Source organism: Chiloscyllium punctatum, chromosome 37 (genome assembly GCF_047496795.1).
Source record: "Chiloscyllium punctatum isolate Juve2018m chromosome 37, sChiPun1.3, whole genome shotgun sequence".
Classification (NCBI taxonomy): domain Eukaryota; kingdom Metazoa; phylum Chordata; class Chondrichthyes; order Orectolobiformes; family Hemiscylliidae; genus Chiloscyllium; species Chiloscyllium punctatum.
The window spans coordinates 35,118,900-35,140,849 of NC_092775.1; the positions used below are offsets into that span (position 1 = coordinate 35,118,900).

The 21,950-nt window shown below is 40.1% G+C and overlaps 1 non-coding gene across 1 annotated transcript; it reads right to left on the reverse strand.

Annotated features, from left to right (window-relative positions):
* Positions 1 to 12,845: 12,845 nt before the first annotated feature.
* Positions 12,846 to 12,952, reverse strand: LOC140463240 (U6 spliceosomal RNA). Its single transcript, XR_011954646.1, has one exon. It is a non-coding gene; the product is annotated as a U6 spliceosomal RNA (small nuclear RNA).
* Positions 12,953 to 21,950: the final 8,998 nt, after the last annotated feature.

Sequence of the window (21,950 nt, forward strand, 5' to 3'; positions counted from 1 at the left end):
GATGAGCTTGAGGCTCTTTTGGAAATTGGCAGGTACGATATTGTGGGGATAACTGAGACGTGGCTTCATGGGGACAGGGCCTGGGAAATGAATATTCAAGGCTACACGTGCTATCGTAAGGACAGACTGACGGGCAGAGGGGGTGGGGTGGCCTTGTTGGTAAGGGAGGATATTCAGTCCCTTGCGCGGGGGGACCTAGAGTCAGGGGATGTAGAGTCAGTGTGGATAGAGCTTTGAAACACTAAGGGTAAAAAGACCCTCATGGGAGTCATCTACAGGCCCCCAAACAGTAGTCTGGATGTTGGATGTAAGTTGAATCAGGAGCTGAAATTGGCTTGTCGCAAAGATGTTACTACAGTTGTTATGGGGGATTTTAACATGCAGGTAGACTGGGAGAATCAGGATGGTATCGGGCCTCAAGAAAGAGACTTTGTGGAGTGCCTCAGAGATGGATTTTTAGAGCAGCTGGTGCTGGAGCCGACCAGGGATAAGGCGATTCTGGATCTGGTATTGTGTAACGAACCAGAATTGGTCAGTGACCTCGAAGTGAAGGAGCCATTGGGAAGTAGTGACCATAATACAATAAGCTTCAATCTGCAATTTGAGAGGGAGTGGGTACAATCGGAAGTGACAATATTTCAGTTGAATAAAGGGAAATATGGAGCTATGAGGGAGCAACTGGCCAAAATTCAATGGTGCAATACCTTAACAGGGAAGACCGTAGAGGAACAATGGCGGATATTTCTGTGTATAATGCAGAAGTTGCAGGATCAGTTCATTCCTAAAAGGAAGAAAGATCCCAGGAGGAGACATGGGCGGCCGTGGCTGACGAGGGAAGTAAAGAAACATATAAAGTTAAAAGAGAAAAAGTTTAACTTAGCGAAGATAAGTGGGAAAACTGAGGACTGGGAAGCTTTTAAAGAACAACAGAGGATTAGTAAGAAGGAAATACGCAGATAAAAAATGAGGTACGAAGGTAAACTGGCCAAGAATATAAAGGAGGATAGTAAAAGCTTTTTTAGGTATGTCCAAGGCAAAAAAATGGTTAGGACAAAAATTGGGCCCTTGAAGACAGAAACAGGGGAATATATTACTGGGAACAAAGAAATGGCAGAGGAATTAAATGGGAACTTCGGATCTGTGTTCACTGGGGAAGACACAAGCAATCTCCCTGGGGTAACAGTGGCTGAAGGACCTGAACTTAAGGGAATTTATATTGCCAGGATTTGGTGTTGGAGAGACTGTTAGGTCTGAAGGTTGATAAGTCTCCGGGACCTGATGGCCTGCATCCCAGAGGACTGAAGGAGGTGGCTCGGGAAATCGTGGATGCGCTGGTGATTATTTTCCAGAGTTCAATAGAATCGGGGTTGGTTCCTGAGGATTGGAGGGCGGCTAATCTTGTGCCACTTTTTAAGAAGGGTGGGCGGGAAAAAGCAGGAAATTATAGACCAGTTAGTCTGACCTCAGTGGTGGGAAAGATGCTGGAGTCTATTATAAAGGATGAAATTACAGCACATCTGGATAATAGTAACAGGATAGGACAGAGTCAGCATGGATTTATGAAGGGGAAATCATGCTTGACTAATCTTCTGGAATTTTTTGAGGATGCAACTCGGAAGATGGACGAGGGAGATCCAGTGGATGTAGTGTACCTGGACTTTCAGAAAGCTTTTGATAAAGTCCCACACAAGAGGTTAGTGAGTAAAATTAGGGCGCAAGGTATTGGGGGCAAAGTACTAGATTGGATAGAGAATTGGTTGGCTAATAGGAAACAAAGGGTAGTGATTAACGGCTCCATTTCAGAATGGCAGGCAGTGACCAGTGGGGTACCGCAGGGATCCGTGCTGGGACCGCAGCTTTTTACAATATATGTAAATGATATAGAAGATGGTATCAGCAATAACATTAGCAAATTTTCTGATGATACAAAGCTGGGTGGTAGGGTGAAATGTGATGAGGATGTTAGGAGATTACAGGGTGACCTGGACAAGTTAGGTGAGTGGGCAGATGCATGGCAGATGCAGTTTAATGTGGATAAATGTCTGGTTATCCACTTTGGTGGCAAGAACAGGAAGGCAGATTACTACCTCAATGGTATCAAATTAGGTAAAGGGGCTGTTCAGAGAGATCTGGGTGTTCTTGTCCACCAGTCAATGAAGGCAAGCATGCAGGTACAGCAGGTCGTGAAGAAGGCTAATAGCATGCTGGCCTTCATAACAAGAGGAATTGAGTATGGAAGCAAAGAGGTGCTTCTGCAGCTGTACAGGGCCCTGGTGAGACCACACCTGGAGTACTGTGTACAGTTCTGGTCTCCAAATTTGAGGAAAGACATTCTGGCTATTGAGGGAGTGCAGCGTAGGTTCACGAGGTCAATTCCTGGAATGGCAGGATTGCCTTACACGGAAAGACTGAAGCGACTGGGCTTGTATACCCTTGAGTTTAGAAGACTGAGAGGGGATCTGATTGAAACGTATAGGATTATGAAAGGATTGGACACTCTGGCAGCAGGAAACATGTTTCCGCTGATGGGGGAGTGCCGAACCAAAGGACACAACTTAAAAATACGGGGTAGACCATTTAGGACAGAGATGAGGAGAAACTACTTGTTGGGCCGAAGGGCCTGTTTCCACACTGTAAGTAATCTAATCTAATCTAATCTACTTCACCCAGAGAGTGGTGGCTGTGTGGAATGCTCTGCCCCAGAGGGCAGTGGAGGCCCAGTCTCTGGATTCATTTAAGAAAGAATTGGATAGAGCTCTTAAAGATAGTGGAGTCAAGGGTTATGGAGATAAGGCTGGAACAGGATACTGATTGGGAATGATCAGCCATGATCATATTGAATGGCGGTGCAGGCTCGAAGGGCTGAATGGCCCACTCCTGCATCCATTGTCTATTGTCTATTGTCTATTGTATCACTGCTGGGTCACACGTATTTATGATATTTATTGCTTGGATTACAGAAGTGAATGCATTATACATTTGTCAAGTTTACATTTGACACAAAATAGTTGGTAAGGCAATTAGGCAGGTAGGAAGATGGCACAAAGATTGTATGGAGGGATATAAATAGATAAAGTGAGTGGGAAAAAAAACCAAGATGATAGAATATAATGTAGGAAAGTATCAGGTTATGTATTTTGGCAGAATGAATAGAAGATGTGAATATTTTTTAAATAGAGGAAGACTGCAGAAAGCTAGAAGACAAAAGGATTAGGATGTCCTAGTACATGAATCACAAAAAGCTAGCATTCACATTCAGTGAATAATAGAGAAAGCAAATGGAATGTTGATCTTTATTTCGAAGAGAATGGAAAATAAAAGTAAGAAGGAATTTCTAAAACTATGAAGTCATTAGTCAGACCACATTTAGAATATTGTGAGCAGTTTTGATCTCCTTCACTAAGGAAAGGTAAACTAGCATTAGAAGCAGTTCAGAGAAGGTCAGCTGGGCTGATCCTGGGTATGGAAGTGATTTCCTATGAGGAGAGGTCAAATTGATTGGGCTTTTACTCACTGGAGTTGAGAAGAATGAGGTGATCTTATTGAATTATATAGGATGCTTTGGGACTTGACAGGGTAGATGCTGAGATGTTGTTTCCATTTGTGGATAAGTTTAGGATCAGAGAGCATTATCTCTGAGTTTGGAGTCACCCTAAGGTAGAGCTAAGCAGGTTTTTTTCTCTGTCGTAGAACAGAGGGTTCAGCGCTTAGATAAACACATTTCTAATCATTCAGGGAGTCAATGATTATGAGGATAAGGCAGAAAAGTGGAGTTGAGGGTTATCAGATCAGAACGATCTCATTGAATGGCAGAACAGACTCAATGGGCTAAATGGCCTTGTTTCGCTCCAATGTCTTATGACCTTATCTTAATATCAACCTTCTCTTGTTAAGCATGGAATTATAGCCATCTATAGATTTATTAAACTTGGAATGATATCAAACAATAAAGTGTGAACTGATCATGCATTGAAAGAGCCTTTCATGTCCATTTCTCTGATTTATTCCTGGGACAATGGCATCTCTGCCTGAGCCAGAATTTATTACCCACCTCATTTGCCCTTGGGATAATGGTAGTGAATTGCCTTTTTGAGCCACTAAAGGCCACTTGCTGTGGGGAATCCCACTATTAGTGTTCCCTGAAAGCTGAGCAGCAGCTCTGAGGTACGCACCAATTCATGTGCCAAACATTGCATTTCGGGGGTTTTGGATGTTTTTGCCACAAAACCATGGAGGTACATGTGCAAAAGAATGGAGGGGCTATTGCCCACAATGTTGTTAGTGAGTGTGTTCTTCAGTTTTGACTTAGTGATAGTGAAGGAACAGCACAAATGTATCTCCAAGTAAGGTTGGTGAGTAGCTTGTTGGGGACTGTAGCTAATGGTGTTTTGTATATCAGTTCTCTTTCAGAGTAACTTACGGAGTTCCACATCTGTCCCTTTCCTTGCAACCTAGATAATTATTCAGTTCCCTTTCAAAAGCCATGATTGTAGCCATCTCCTCTGCATTTTCAAGCAGTGCATTCCATATCCTAACATATGTTGCCTTTGGTTGAATGCTTATAACCTACAGCAAATTAACAATAAAAATACTGCAGATGCTGTAAAGCTGAAGTAAAGTCAGAAAATGCCAGAAGTACACTGCCAATCTGGAAACATCTGAAACAAGGATAAGGATTCAGGTTGATGAGACCTCACCAGCTTCTTTACAAACTTTTAAAGATGTTCACAAGAAGAAACACAGTTAAGAAACAATCCTTATCCTAAGGAAACAAAGGACCCATAGGTGAATCAGACCCATAATTGATATTTCATCAGCATCACACTCTAACCAACTGAGCTAGCAAACTGTGTTGAAAGCGATTGTCCTGCATTTGGGTTTACATTTTCAACATGTCCCTGGTTGCTGGGAACTGTTCGACAGTACAAGAGCATAACAATATAAGAAATATGAGTAGGCCATACAATTCAAGACTGTTCCACCATTCAATAACATCGTGACTGACTTGATCTTGGCTTCATCTCCATTTTTTCTGCCTCAACCCCTTGACTCCCACATACTTCAGTATTTGTTTGTCTCAGCCTTGACTATATGCAATGACTCGGCCTCCACAACTTTATAGAGAATTCCAAAAAAGCTCAAATGCTGAGAGAACAGCTTGCACCACATCTTCTCACAATACTTGGATGTTGAACTGAGATTGAGCAAACACAATAGCCAGCTTCAGGGTAATACAGGCAGAGTTTCCATTGTCTTGTCAAACAGTAGGCCTGCTCTCCCATTAGAAAGAGATGATTAGTAGTAGCTTAACCACACCTCAGATGATTGGGGGTGGTGGGGGTGGGGGGTGGTGGTGGTGGTGGGGGTGCAGTTGGTGGTGAGGGGGTAGTGGGTAAGATTGAGAAGAAAAATCCTTTGTAGTAAGTTCAACTGGTTTAGAAAATGAACCCATGCTGTTGGCATTACGAACCAGCCATCCAGCTAACTGAGCTAGACTGACCCTCCCCCCAGATAATAATGAGACAATGTTCTGCAATAACAAAAATGTTCTTTTGTATTCGATTTAGGCACCAAAGTCTAATTAAAATGCTTAACCTTAACCCCGACTTGAGGTGGTTAGGTGCACTTGTAATATTGTTTGCACTGCATGCTTATAAATACCATGATAACTGGATTCAATGCGAATCATTTGCTGGAAAAGCGCAGCAGGTCAGGCAGCATCCAAGGAACAGGAGAATCAACATTTCGGGCATCAGCCCTTCTTCAGGAATTCCTCATTCCTGAAGAAGGGCTGATGCCCGAAACGTCGATTCTCCTGTTCCTTGGATGCTGCCTGACCTGCTGTGCTTTTCCAGCAACACATTTTCAGCTCTGATCTCCAGCATCAGCAATCCTCACTTTCTCCTCAATGCGAATCATTAGCAATCATAAATTTTAAAAATCCTCCAAGAGATAGATACCTACCTGATTATTTTTAGATTAGATCCCCTACAGTATGGAAACAGGCCACTTGGCCCAACAAGTCCATACTGATCCTCCAAAGAATAACCCACCCAGACCCTACATTAACTGCTGACTAATGCACCTAACACTATGGGCAATTTAGCATGGCTAATTCACCTGACTTGCACATCTTTGGATTGTGGGAGGAAACCAGGGCACCCAGAAGAAACACACATGGGAAGAATGTGCAAACTCCACACAGACAGTCCCCTGTGAGGCAGCAATGCTAACCACTGAGCCACCATGCTACCCCAAAAGCACATTATAAAGCACATGGCCCAGACTCTCAGTGGAACACGCGGGTACAGTGGAACTAAGCAGGTCCAACTTAGAAATATAAGTGTCTTGTCCTGCATTTTCAACACAGGCTTCGAAATACAGAATCAGACATGCATCAGTCTTTGGAACTGTATTGACTTTGCAATAGTCCAAACATAACTGTTGGGTACCATCTGGTTTTGGCACCATTACTGTGGGTGAGCTGCAATCATGATAACTCACTTTGATTATGTCATTTTGGAGCCTGCGTTCAATCTTCTTTTGAACCTGTGCCAACTTTAGAGGTGCATGCCTATAAGGATGTTGCTTAATCAGAACAGAATCTCCTATCTCACACATAATTAAGTTAGAAATTCCCAGCTTATTTGCACAAATCTCCCTATGCGATAGTAATAACTCTTTCAGGTCATTTCAATTTTCCTCAGGAAGGTAACTCAACAATTTATCCCAATTTTTGACAAATATCTTATTCTCCAATTTAATTTGAGGGATGACCAATTCAGAAACCTCTGAACTTGGTTATTCAAGCTGTGTTGTAACCAATAACACACAATCTCCTTTGGCTTTCCTTCCCTGTCAAAATACCTTTTGAGCATATTCATATGACACACTCTGTGAGATTTCTTTCTGTCTGGAGTCCAAATCAAATAGTTCATCTCATTCAATTTTGTTTCACCTTGATAATATCCATGAAACCTTGTTTTTAAAGGTTCACCTATCACTGGAAATAGCACTAACACCTTATCCCCAGTAGCACAACTGTGAGTTTTTGATTTCTTGTCTGTTTCCTGTTTCATTATATGCTGTGATACTTTTAGATACTGTCCAGCCAACTCCTCCACTCTATTTAATCATTGCCAAAAATTTGACACATAATCCAAATATATGGTCTCTGAACTATGACTTATCAATTTTTCTTTAATCAATTTTAGCAACCCTGTCACCACATGCCCAAAAACTAATTCAAATGGACTGAATTTGGTCGATTCATTTGGTGCATCTCTGATCGCAAAAAGTACACAGGATTTCCCTTATCCCAACCATGTGGATAGACTTGACTAGAAGCCCTCAACATGGTCTTTAATGTTTGTTGCCACCTTTCTAGTGCTCCCTGCGATTCTGGATGGTATGCAGTACCATCCAGAATTGCTTTATTCCCAAGTTATCCATAAACTCCTTGAATAGTTTAGACATGAAGTATGACCCTTAATCTGGTTGTATCTCTGTGTGTACTCTCGTGAAAAATTTGAGTAATTCCTCTACCGTCCTTTTCACCGTGATATTGCATAATAGAAAGGCCTCTGGAAATCTAGTGGACAGATCCATTATCATTAACAAATACTGATTCCCACTTTTTGTTTTAGGTAGGGGACCTATGCAATCAATTAAGACTCTTGTAAAAAGTCCACAAATGCAGGAATAGATATTATAAGTGCGGATTTTATTAATGCCTGTGGTTTTCCAATTACCTGACATGTATGACATGTCTGGCAAAATTCAACTATGTCCTTGTACAGTCCAGGCCAATAAAAATGTTCTTGCATTTTAGCTCGAGTTTTTCTCACCCCTAAATGACCCCCTAGTGGTAGTTCATGCACCACTCGCGACAGCTTCTTTCTATAATGCACTGGCAATATGACTTGATGAATTTCTGCCCATTTCTCATCTGCCTGATATGTGATGGTCTCCATTTCCTCATTAAGACATCATTTTAAAGACAGTAGCATTCAGAGATACTTTCAGATGCTTTTTCTGTGTATGCTTTTGATACAGTTGCTTTACATTTTCATCTTTCATCTGTAACTCAGTTAATTTATCTGAGCTAAAGATGTCTGCTTTGTCACCTATCTGTTCCTGGTTTGTGCCAAATATCTGATCAAACAGGATCTCTGCTAATTCCACTTTAACTTTCTTTTTTATACTTTTTGATCTCTCCTGTTTCAACTGGTGACTTTGTGACCTCATTACCAAACAATAGGGAATAATTCCAGGATATGTGTCCTGCAATAGTTCAGTTGCCTGTGTCTTCACTGGCTTTTCAACCACAGTAGACCACACACCTACCTGTGAATCAGCTATATCATTAGCAAGTATAAATTGTATTCCTGGAGCTGAGAGTTTATCCAATACTACTATCACAACTTCCCCACTCTACACCGGACATTCTAACCTCATTCTAAATAATTGAGTGCTTCTGGTCTCAGGGTGAATTCCTGCTACCAGCACCTTTTCTGGCAATAGTCATTCAGGGGTACATACCTCCTCATCTTTCAACATCAAAGATTGATAGGACGCTATATCTCTATATATTATAACCTCTTTACCTGCTGCTCCTGGCCTATGTGAGTAAAATTTACCTTCACGGGTATATGGTTTAAGAAGATCTGGCACTTCTTCTTTAATCAAGCTCCGATCAGGTTGTACATTCTGGTGCAGCTTTCTAGCCTCCACTGTGCTATCCCTTACCATTCCAACAAAATTCACTGGATTAGTGGTGCTAGAAGAGCACAGCAGTTCAGGCAGTATCCAAGGAGCAGTGAAATCGATGTTTTGGGCAAAAGCCCTTCATCAGGAATGAAGGTAGTGAGCCTAAAGCATGGAGAGATAAGCTAGAGGTGGGTGGGGAGAAAGTAGCATAGAGTACAATGGGTGAGTGGGGGAAGGGATGAAGGTGATAGGTCAAGGAGGAGAGGGTGGAATGGATAGGTGGAAAAGGAGATAGGCAGGTAGGACAAGTCCGGACAAGTCATGGGGACAGTGCTGAGCTGGAAGTTTGGAACTAGGGTGAGGTGGGGGAAGGGGAAATGAGGAAAGTGTTGAAGTCCACATTGATGCCCTGGGGTTGAAGTGTTCCGAGGCAGAAGATGAGACGTTCTTCCTCCAGGCGTCTGGTGGTGAGGGAGCGGCGGTGAAGGAGGCCCAGGACCTCCATGTCCTCGACAGAGTGGGAGGGGGAGTTGAAATGTTAGGCCACGGGGCGGTGTGGTTGATTGGTGCAGGTGTCCCGGAAATGTTCCCTAAAGCGCTCTGCTAGGAGGCGCCCAGTCTCCCCAATGTAGAGGAGACCGCATTGGGAGCAATGGATACAATAAATGATATTAGTGGATGTGACTTATCCTGTTTTCCTACATCTGGCTTCCCAGTGCTTTTCCTAACCCACTAACACTGTGATTTCATATCGCCTACTTTATTGCAGTGAAAACACTGGAACTTTTTAACTCCTCTGTCCCTTTCAAGGGTTTCCTTTTTACCTTGTGGTAAATTATTCTCATGATCTTCACCAAGATCTACCTTTCCCTTTCCATATGAAGGTTTCTCTTTTCTCCAATTTCTATTCCTCAGTGATTGAAATTGATTTTGGAAGCCAAACTTTGATTTATATACCAACTCATAATCATCCGTCATTTCAGTCACTAATCTTGTTGTTTTAATTCTCTGCTCTTCTACACGTGTTCTTATTATTTCAAGAAGTGAATTTTTGAACTCCTCCAAAATAATCGTCTCTCTAAGAGTGCCATAGGTTTGCTCTATTTTTAGTGCCCTTATCCACCTATCAAGATTACTTTGTTTGACCTTTTTAAACTCAATGTAGGTTTGACCAGGGTCCCTCCTTAGATCCCTGAAACATTGGCAGTAGGCTTCTGGCACAAGCTCATATGCACTTAAGATGGTTTTCTTCACCTCCTCATACACCTCAGGTACCTCCTCTGATAGTGATGCAAATACCTCACTAGCTCTATCTACACATTTTGTTTGGATCAACAAAACCCACATGTTCACTGTCCACTGCATTTTTTTAGCCACCTTTTCAAATGTGATGAAAAAGGCTTCCACATCCTTCTCATCAAATTTAGGGAATACTTGAATATATTGAAACAGTTTCTCTCCAGGCTTTTGGATCCCATGGGTTTGCTCATCCACACTCTTTTCATCACTGAGCTTACCTTCAGCCTTCATCTCCATCCTTTTAAGCTGACCTACCAGTCTGAGTGCCAGTTTCTGAAGTTCAACCTCCCTTTCTTTCTTCCTTTCCTCTCTCTCTTTCTCCCTCTCTTTTTCTTTTTGTTCTTCCAAGGCGATTCATTCTATTTTTCCTTTCTCTGCTTTAAATTGTAATTCAAATGGTTTCATTTCTGTTGCCCTTTCCTAGTTTTAGATCAGATTAGATTACTTACAGCGTGGAAACAGGCCCTTTGGCCCAACAAGTCCACACCGACCCGCCGAAGCGCAACCCACCCATTTCCCTACATTTACCCCTTTACCTAACACACGGGCAATGGCCAATTCACCTGACCTGCACATCTTTGGACTGTGGGAGGAAACCGGAGCACCCGGAGGAAACCCACGCAGACACGGGGAGAACGTACAAACTCCACACAGTCAGTCGCCTGAGTCGGGAATTGAACCCAGGTCCTTTTGCCTCAAACTCAAGGTGCTTCATTTTCAATTGAATTTTAGCCATCTCTATAGATTCTGATGGTGTTTCTAGCAAATTTAAATGCTGAGCTTTGGTTATAATTATCTCTCCTTTCCCCATGGAAGGAGACAGCTCCAACTCCAGCTTGTCTGCTCATTCCAGCAGCTTGGCCTTAATCACCTTTTGTAAAACCCCTAAGGTCACTTCTTCCACCCCCAGAAAACTTTTGGTGACTGAAAAAGCTATTGCTATCCCAAGCACTATCAAATTCAACACCCGGAACAAAGGACACTAACACCTGCCACTTGCAGCCTTCGAGTCCAACAACTCTAATCCCCAGTTTGGAACTACAGAACAAATCCCACAAAGAGCCCCCAGTTTGGTACAGACCAGGCCAGACCCCCTCAAAAGATTTCAAGAAAGTAGCCCAGACTCTAACTTTGCTAGTTGTTTGAAGCAGGTGTAAAGTGGATATTCCAGGAGTGATGTAGCTGGCTTAACCACTTTCTTTAAAATAAAACCAAATTTATTTGCAAGATTACCGAATGAAACACAAACAAGTTAGAACAGAATACAGAATAACTTAACCCATCCAAAAACCCAACAAATTATCCCAATTTCAAGATGTTGTTCCAAATACTTGCAACAGTCCCCATAAACACCCCAGACAAAAAAAAAAGAAAAATCCAACACAGGTTCTAAGAGGAGAGATGTCAGAGAGAGGGAGGATCAGCCTGGACCTGCTTCTTTGGGTCCAGTAGCTTCACAACTGACTGCCTGCTAAACCCAAATGAAACCCAAGCTGGGAGAACTAGCCATTCCCTTTTCATTGTGTAAGTTTTTTTTAAACTTCAAAGCCTTTTGCCTGAGGCATTATCTGTTAGCTATAATCAAATTGACCCTAAACCCTTTCATACCTAGACCATTCAAAGTCTCTGTGTTTACGACCCCTCTGAAAAAAAACCCAAGCACAACCTAATCTTGTTAAAGTAGCAGCATCATCACACATAGCTGACACCAAGATGTTGTTGTTGCTGTTTACAGCATAGCTTGAAGTTGTCCTGGTCCCATGTCCAGCCTTTGACTTCCGCAGCAACATCGATCAAAATCAATGGTGTTTATGCTCATCCAGTCAGTGTTTCTGGGCATTTGCTCCTATGGAATTTTTGTAATTTGTATCATCAGCAGAGTCACTGTAAAGTATTATTGAAATATATTGGACATTTATTAAAGTAAGATGCACCTCCAATACATAAAGCATTTGTTTGGTTAAAAAAGAAGCTGTCAGTTTTAAGTGCTGTTTTAGATTGTCGTTATGTATCTGGGCAAGCATAATATTACTTGCAAGAGTGTGACTGACCCAAGAATTAGGGATTTGTTTGGTGGTCAACGTTCAGTCAAATTAATTGAGTGCCTCCTGCTGCGGTCTTTTAGCCTGTGACACAATGGGAGCCGTAGCCTGTTGTAGCATTTGCTGCATGCTTTTTAGGATTCCAGAAGCGAGGTTGCAACTTTGACATGGGCTTGCCCTGATACACAGTTTACTATTGTCTGTTAAATTACCAAACAGAAATTGAATAAATACACATCCACCAGAATGTATTTATAAAGTAAGCTCCCAGTGAGTCCAACAGTTCTTCTGCACATTTGGGGACCAAGGGATGCCAGGCCCAAAATCAAATTGGAGAGGGTGCAGACGAGACTTATTAGGATGTTGCTGGGACTGGAGGCTTGAACTATAGGCGTAGGCTGAGACTTTTTTCACTGGAGGAAGGAGATTAACAGGTGATCTTTTAGAGGTTTATAAAATCATGAGGGGCATAGATAAGGTGAATAGCCAAGGTCTTATGGTCTTTTCCCTGGGGTGAATGAGTTCAAAACTGGAGGGCATATTTTTAAGGTGAGGGGAGAAAGATTTAAAAGTGACCTGAGGGCAACCTTTTCACATAGAGGGCAATTCATATGTGGAATGAACTACCAGAGGAAGTGGTAGTTGTAGATACAATTACAACATTTAAAAGACATTTGGACATGTTCATGAATAGGAAAGGTTTAGAGGGATATGGGCCAAAGTGGGACTATGGATGAGTTGGCATGGATGAGTTGGACCGAATATCTGTTTCTATGCTGTTAGACACTATGACTCTTTGACAACACTCTTATCATGAATTTGCATGTTATTCTTGCACAAGGGCTCTGCTGATCTTCTGTATATTGTTCCAATTTAAGGAAATGTGCTGCCAAGGTGAACACAGGAGTTGTCCTTTAATTGACCACTTAAGAGACTCAATTGGGCACCAGACAGGCTGCCAATCTGCCACCTTTCCTATTATTGACAAAGTAGAAGGGCAGGTGTTAAGAACAACTGAATGTCTTCCTGTGCCACTTCACAAACTTTTCTACCTCCAACCTCATTGCTGGTGGCCTCTGAAAATTACAAGTGTTTAGAATGCAAGATATCTAATCAAATCTTGTTATAGATATTCCTACGCTGATATGAGCAGTGCAATTTCCATTTTCTAGAAGAGGAAACTTCTTAAAAACTATGGAATAATGAATGTGTACTTCTCATGGGAACTCATAAAATGATTTTATTCTGATTTGGTTCAGTTTGTCAGATTTTCTTTCAGACTTTTGAGATTTTAACAAATATTCGACTGCACATGTATTACATTTTGTAGACATGAATACTTCAACATCTGGCCACTTGATTTATTATTGATTCCTTATTTTTGGTACCAACATTAATTCTAGATCAAGTTATTTTATTGGTTGTTAATTCAATGTTGATTTTTTAATTTGAGATGTCCTATGAATAGATTGAAAAGCAGAACCATCTCCATCTCTGTCTAAGTTTAGTACAATATGTTCAGGCTGAGTAGTCATAAAATATTTTAGATATTTCCTAAGCAATCTGTTCTCTATCAAACCTCCAGAGTAAGTGTCACTGCAACCCAAATGTAGGGACACTATCAAGGTGCCACAACAGCCCTTCAATATTTTGTAATCAACCTGTTCAGAGATGTTATTCCATGCATCTGGAGTAGGTGGATAATCCATCTTGGACTCCTCCAGTGATCCTAAGCTTCAGCCAATTTGACTCATTCCATGGGATAACAAGAAATAGTTAGCGGCACTGGATATTGCAAAGGCAATGGGCCCTGACAACATGCTGGCAATAATGCCGAAGACTTTCTCCAGAACTTGCCACTCCCCTAGTCAAGCTGTTCTAGCACAACACTGGCATCTACCCAACAATTTGGAAAGATGCCCAGGTAAGTCCTGTACAAAAAAAGCAGGACAAATTCAACCCAGTCAACTACTGCTTTATTGGTTTACTCTTGATCATCATGGTAAGTATCATCAACAGTACTATCAAGCAGCATCTGCTCAGAAAAAGTCTGCTCACTGACATCCAATTTGGATTCTGCCAGCTTCTGACTTCATGACAGATGTTCAAACATGAACAAAACAGCTAAATTCCAGTGGTGCAGTAAGAATCACACCATTGACATCAATACTGCATTTGTCTGAGTGTGGCATCAAGAAGTACACACAAAACTGAAGACAGTGGAAATTAGGGGAAATACTCTCTGATGGTTGATGTCATACCTGGCAAACAGGAAGGTGATTGTGGTTGTTGAAGGTCAGTCATCTCAGCATCAGGGCATCTCTACAGTATTTCCTCAGGCCCAACCATCTTCAGCTGCTTCATCATAAGGTCAGAAATGGGGATGTTTACCAATGATCTCATAATGTGCAGCATCATCTGAGACTCCGCAGATTCTGAAACAGTCAATATCCAAATAAAATAGGATGAGTAGCAAATAACATTCATGCCACACAAATGCCAGGCAATGACCATCTCCAATAGGAGACAATCTAATCACCGCCCCTTGATATTCACTATCATGACAGAATCCCCACAATCAATACCTTGTAGCTTACCATTGACCAGCACCTGAACTGGAGGCATAACGAAATTCAGTGGCCTCAAGAGTAGCTCAGAGGCTAGAAATACTGCAGCAACTAACTCACCTCCTGACTCCCCAAAGCATGTCCACTGTTACAAGGCATAAATCAGGAGTGTGATTGAATACACCTCACTTGTTTGGATGAGTGCAGCTCCAACAACACTCAAGAAGCTTGACACCATCCAGGACAAACCAGCCCATTTGATCGACACCACATCCACAAACATTCAGTCACTCCATCACTGGTACACTGTAGTAGCAGTGTGTACTAATTACAAGATGCATTGCAGAAATTTACCAAAAATCTTTAGATCGCATCTCCAAAACCACAACTACTAGAAAGGCAAGGACAACAGACACAAAGGAACACCATAATGTGTAAGTTTCCCATCAAGCCATTCACAATTTTGACTTGAAAATATGTTTTCAGTCCTTCACTATTATTGTTTCAATATCCAAGAATTTTCTCCCTAATGGCATTGTGGGTCTACCTACAGTATATAAACTGCTGCAGTTCAAGAAGACAGCTAGGCACCACCTTCACAATAAATGCTGGCCAAGTCAGTGATGCCCATATGCCATGAGTGAATTAAAAAAAGATGTGGGACTTGAATTCGGACCTGCTGGTTCAGAGGCAGGCACATTACTATTGCACCACAAGAGCCATCCCCTCTCTCCTTACCCTCACCTCCCCCATCTCTGTTTGGAATTTCTAATCAACCTCTTGAGACATGTTAACCGTTTCTGTTTGCACAGCACTGCTTCATCCAAAGCAATGGTTGGAATTAATTCTGATGAAAGGAGATCTATTCCCTTTGTGTCGATTAAAGTCATTAACTCCTTTGGGCATCAAGAAAGCATATTTTTAATAAATAAAACAGGAAATGCTGACAGGGATTACATTTTGTTTTGTTTGATCCAAGAAGGTGTGAATTAAAACAAAAGAATTATAATGCTTAACATTGAAATGGCATATTCTTATCAGTAATTTAATGTAATGATAGTGCAGGCCCAGTGGGTGATATTAAAAAGAGTTTGCTCTGAACTGCATATGATGCTGTGGGATTTTCCATTCAATGGATAGATGGTTCGGGGGGGTGCTGGGGTTGGGAGCAGATATTGCGAGCTTTATTATTTCCCTATTTAGGAAAAAACGACATGCATACAAGAATTTGAACCATGGACATAGCAAGTAGAAGTTCATGTTACATAATTATGGAAATTTAAAATCATTATGCAAAATCAAAGCTCCAGAGAATTATGTCTCTGTAAAATCAAAGTTGTAAATCATTGGCTATTAGTAGTTAGGGGAAGTAAGCATGTACATATTATTACTACCACTTGACTTAACCCTTTATTGGCAGAATAAAGACATTAGTATCATAATGGTTCCAATATAATATCTAATCTGCTATAGTATGTCAGCTTCAAATTTGTTGTCAATATGTAGAATAGTCATATCATCACCTAGTTATCTTTCAATTATTTTATGTATAATTCTTGCTTCTCTGCTAAGGGGGGTCCACTTTCCTCTGCCTTGTTTGGATATTATACCACACCTCTGTGATCATTCTACAGTAGGACTTTAACACAGATAGTCAAGGCTAAAGTTATGGATTTCACATTGCCCCACAAAACCCTGTAACGATATACTTTCTAGAATGCAGTTCTGTGACAATTAGACGACTGGTCTAAGGGCCCCTCCGTAGTTCAGTTGGTAATGCATCAGACATTTGGGATTAGAATAGTTAGTAATTTGTTTTTGACTGGTTCGGATGCAATGGACCAAAGTGTTTTTTTCTGTGCTATAGATCTCTGTGATTTATGATATCTGATCGATGGTAGTCATCAACTATCCTCATAGTGAGCATTAACAGGCTATTTCACTGGTGGAGTTTAATAGAAAGCCCAATCCCACCTTGACCACATCACATGGGCAGAACGTGCCATTTTTAAACATAGTTTCTGATCAAGCATGTGACACTGAGACCCTACAAACATTTATTGGTATTGTTGACTTCACTCATAAGCATTCATAAACATGGAATTAAGGTAATTACTTGTAAACCTGATTTCTCAGAAGAGCATGTTTGCTTCATTTTGTCTGTCAAGAACATCTGTTTACATATTGTGTTTTGTAATCTATTATTTATTCCAGTAATAGTCATAATTAAATAAACTTTGAACTTAATATGCACCGCACAAAGTCAATAACATATCACTAGAGTTTTCTTACAACACTAGTTCATCTACTACATATTTATCACACCTGAAATACTGTAGCCATAGCAACATCACACCTCTCTGGTACTGTAGGAGCTGCAAGGCTAACAATTAGCATCGATATGAAATGTCCTCAAGCAAAATATATGTGGTGATTTGTTTTCTCTGATATTTCCTATTATAACTGCATTTCCAAAAATGTAAATATGATGTAAGACCCAGCTTTATTAAATACCTAGCATTTATTCAGTAAAATAATCTGAACAGGATGTAAGCCCACTGAGATGTTCTCAGTGCCCAGAGAGGACCTCAAAAATAGAAAGGTATAAGCCCACATACTTGACCTCAATCTTCTTTCAGAACTAATGCAGGTAACTGCATTGAAAGAAGGGTTATGTTGTTTACATGAGAGCTTTGCTAACAAGCTCAAAGTCAGAAACAGCTTGGCTCATAGAGGTGCCATTTTGTACCCTGGAGATCTACTCGCACAGTAACAGACACCTTAGCTTTGCAAAGCTATCATCTCTTCAGCAGTTCAAACAAAAGCAATTTCAGACATATTTTTAAATGTGTTCTTGAAATACACAACTGGTAATGAATGATGTCACCAATCACACCATGTTTCCAAATCTAACTAATTACTTTACAAAACAACAATCAAAAACTCTCCAGAGATTCACAACTGATGCCTGGACCACTTTTCCCTCAAACACTTGCAATTCAAGTCCAGATGTCACTGATGCAACACTTGTCGACACTTCCTTTAGAAGACAAGAAGATATATGTGCATTGATACTGCAAATGATAATAATTAAGGCAGGGATTTTTGACAACTAATACAGAGAAAAACAGAAAGTATTGTTCTATTACTGTTTGCAGAGGTTGAAAAAAAGTTTTTTTTAAAATTTGGTTTATTTGAACTATCAGGTACCCATCCTTTCTTACCAATAAAAGATAGCAGAAGCAAAATAATCACAGCATAAAAGTTTTGGACAGCCAAATAAATATTTCATGTTATTAAAGGTCAGATAATTAAAAAGCACTGAGTCATGTTATTTCTTATTCAGTTTGGGAGAAATGGTAGGGTAGTGGTAATTTCATCGGGCTTGAAAATCAGAGGACCAGACTGATACTCCAAGATTCATGTGTTTGTATCTCTCTGTTATACATAGTGAGATTTGAATTCAATTAATATGTCTCAAGTTAAAAGCATGTCTGCTGGTGAATAATAAAACAATGTTGATTTTTTTCCGAACACTTATGTCCTTTAGGGAAAGAACTCTTACATTCTTAACTAGTCTGGCCTGCATATGACTCCAGACCTACAATGTTAACTTTTATATGCTCTCTGAAATAACCTTGCAATCACTTAGCCAAGTCAAATCACAATGAAGGCTCAGGAAAGAAGTTAAATCAGATGAACCACCAGCACAAGCTAAGGCACAAGGAAACAACAATGGCAATATATGAACAAAAGCAGGCAGTGCTGCACAGCACATCTGACAACATCTGCAGAGGTTTTCTCTCCATAGTTGCTGCCACACCTGTGTGTTTCTCTAACATTTGCTATCTTTGTTTTAGATTTCCAACATCCATTGTCCGTTGTTTTAGTGCAAACCAAGCCATGTCAACCCTGTAAAGTCCTGCACGTGTACTAGCATCTGTGGTCTTGCAACAAAAATGAGAGAGCTGTATTACTAACTAGTCAAGTAACAGCCTGACATTGTCTTTCTCACCAAATCTTACATTATAGACAATGTTCAAAACAGTATTTTTACTATACCTGTCCCATCTATTGGACCACCAGAGGTGGCAGGACATTAGTTTACAGTAAGGATAGTATTATCCTTGAAGTCCTCAATGTTGCCTTTGGACCGATGAAGTCCTATGACAGTAGATCAATCATGGTGAAGGAAATCTCCTGCTACTCGACCAATTGTCACCAAACGCACCCCTTCCCCGTTGGTTAATGAATCAATACTTCTCCATGTTGAATATTGCTTGGAAGATACATGCTTGGGGGCAACAGGGGGTAAGTGTAGGGTGTAGTGGGTAAGAGCATAGAATTAACTGTGGATGATAAACTTTAATATCCATCACTGAGATTGGCTGAGGACTGACAGGGCTGGCCTACTACTAAAGGACATAGTTGATAAAGTGGGTCTTGCACAGGTAGCAAGAGAACAAACAGAAAAGCTATTTGACCTTGTCATTAACCATCAGCTTTTTACTGATGCATTTATTTATGACAGTATTGGCAAAAGTGACCACCACACAGTCATTTTGAAGATGAAGTCTCAGCTTCATGATTTGGAACATCTCACTTCAGATTTTAGAGGAACTCACACACAACATATGCTATCCTCACCAAACCTTGCCATGAATTAGCTCAAGAACTCAAATCAAGTGGGTGAAACAAAAGTTTATTTCAGCAAATATATGATGCTCATCACTGATAACCATCACAGAAACTATGCTTTAGTCCATATCCCACCCATCTCTTGCTCAATATGAACATTTCCCAGTTCTGATGAAAGGTTACAGACCTGAAGTTTTCACTCTGCTTCCCTCTTCACAGATGCTGCCTGACCTGTGGAATATTGCCAGCATTTTCTGTTTTTATTTCAGATTTGCAAGATCCATGGTACCCTGCTTTTACAGATTAACCCACAACTTTATAAATCACAATTTTATCCCAGATTACAGATTCTAAGACATTTCCCCTCCTGACGTTAGGTTGACTAGCTTAGATTTACCTGTTTTATCCTGACCTGTTCAGTTATCAATGTTGAATTCACAATGGATATTGATATCCATTTTTCTATAGTAGTAAATAAACATTTAAGCAAGAATGCTTAACAACAAATGTTTCAAAAGCATTGCTTTATGACGTTTGTGATTATACATGTTTTTCCCACAATTCCAACACCACCTAGCCCATTCTTCAAAGTCAGGATTTTTCTTTGTATTGTTTAAGAGAACTTATTTCATGGGCAGGTTCTGTTTCTGTGACAGTTTGAAGTTTACCATATTGCTTTTTTTGATTACACTGGTCTTTACACTTTAGTTCCACTGGTCTTAATATAATTTCTTGGACTGTGGATTGCCAAACAGATCCATTCATGTTCTACAATTTATAATCAATTGCCTGGTATCTCCATAAACGATAATTTTATTTTTCACAAGTGTCTTAAATATGTTTTCATCCACATTTCTTTGGGGTTGTCTTTAGGGTGTCAATGGGAGATGCTACAGCGCAATATTATCCATTAAAAAAAGACCTAATAATATACCTCTGGGGTTCAACATATTACTGCTGCAATCTATCAGGATAACAGTCCATCATCCACATTGCATGCAGCAAAAAATTATGAATGAAATATGTAAGTCTAGGTCCTATACTAATTGCAGAGCCCATGGGAATTTTTAACTATCAGTTCTGTAGCATTCCAGGGACTCTCCCTTCGATAAGTGCTGATGAAGGCTTTTTTGGAATTATTTTTGTGCAGCTTTACCATATATTAAACATTAATATCTAGATCATTTTTATCAAAGGCCAATACATCTCTTAGACAACCTTGGGTTTTAATGTGCTTTTAGAGATCTCTATTGTTCATTTTTGTGTTCATTCTATAAGTACTTGACTGGTCTTGAATTTACTTCATTCTGTTTGTTTAGTTTACCTTTAAAATTGAAATCAAAATAATCTGTGGTGGTCATTCTCATCCCTCATGTCATAAATTCCAGGTTATCATTCTCGTGTATTTCAGACCTTATCTCTTTCATAGCTTGCTGAATCTTGGTCATACCATCCTCAGAGAAGGTTCATTATTACAGCACATTAAAGGTTCCTGTTTTTGTCACTACTTCTGTTTGATTGAATAAAATACCTTTTCAGTTGTCAGTGTTTCTGGCCATGTGAAGTCAATATACTCTGCTTAATATTCCACTGAGAAATATCTCATTGTCTCTTATGTGATTTTGAAAATGTTGAATCATTCCCTGGAGCCAATTGAGTTTAATGATCGAACAGTTTCAAAATAGCTTCATGCAATTTGTGTACTTGTAATTTTTTTTTTCAAACTCATAAAATTCAAATATCTTCCAGTCAAAAGACCAGTTGAGGTTTTTTTTTTCAAGTATGTTTTCAATTATAGATCTTAATGTTTATGTTTTATAGTTGATTTTGTTGCACAATTTCAAATGAATACATTCTTGGTGACATCAATGCAGTTTAGCACTGGTGCTAAGAGGAGATCGTCTTGACCTCATGAAGCACTTTGATGTAACAGTCCCAGGTAAAGCGACTTCTCTCACAAAGAGTAGCAATTAACTTTGAAACTTGGAGCAAATTGAAGTGGATAATTAGTCATTCCTAGAATTCTCTAGATACCTTCGTTGTTGATGGAAGGAAGTATTTTGAACCCTGCTTCAACCAGAGAAGGATTTGGGTTTAGTGAGTCTATAGGGAATAGTTGACCCATATATTTCAGTTCTGGTTCCTTGAACTTCTTTTTATCCCTTATTATTCTGTTATCTTTTTGTTGCCATTTCTTTCTCAAATCTTTTAGTTTTTGATCATGATTGTGATCATGTGTCTCACATACTAAAAAGTGACCTCACAAAATGATGTATCATTCCAGATTTTCCATTGCCTCATAAAACCTTTTCTGGACTTTCTCAGCAATTGGAACAAAGCCAAAAGAAATTCACAACCATCAGTATGTTACAAATGGTGCTGAAAAGGTCACAGGAAGCTCATCATCTTTCCATCAGATAAAGTGTACCAAAATCCACCTTTTGCATTAAAACGGGGTTGGTAAATTTTCTTTCATTATTTTGGCCATTAATCATTATCTATAGTGAGAATTACCGAATGAATGTTTTGTACTTCACTGATCAAATAATGATAAGTCTGCTGTTGATTATGGTATTTATGTAAAGATCATGCAGCAATCTCAAGTGTGGAGCAGTTGCATGATAAACTGTCAAAACCCAAAGGTTTGATGTCAAGCTGTGCTGCTTCACAAATGTAACATGCCTAACCACTGAAG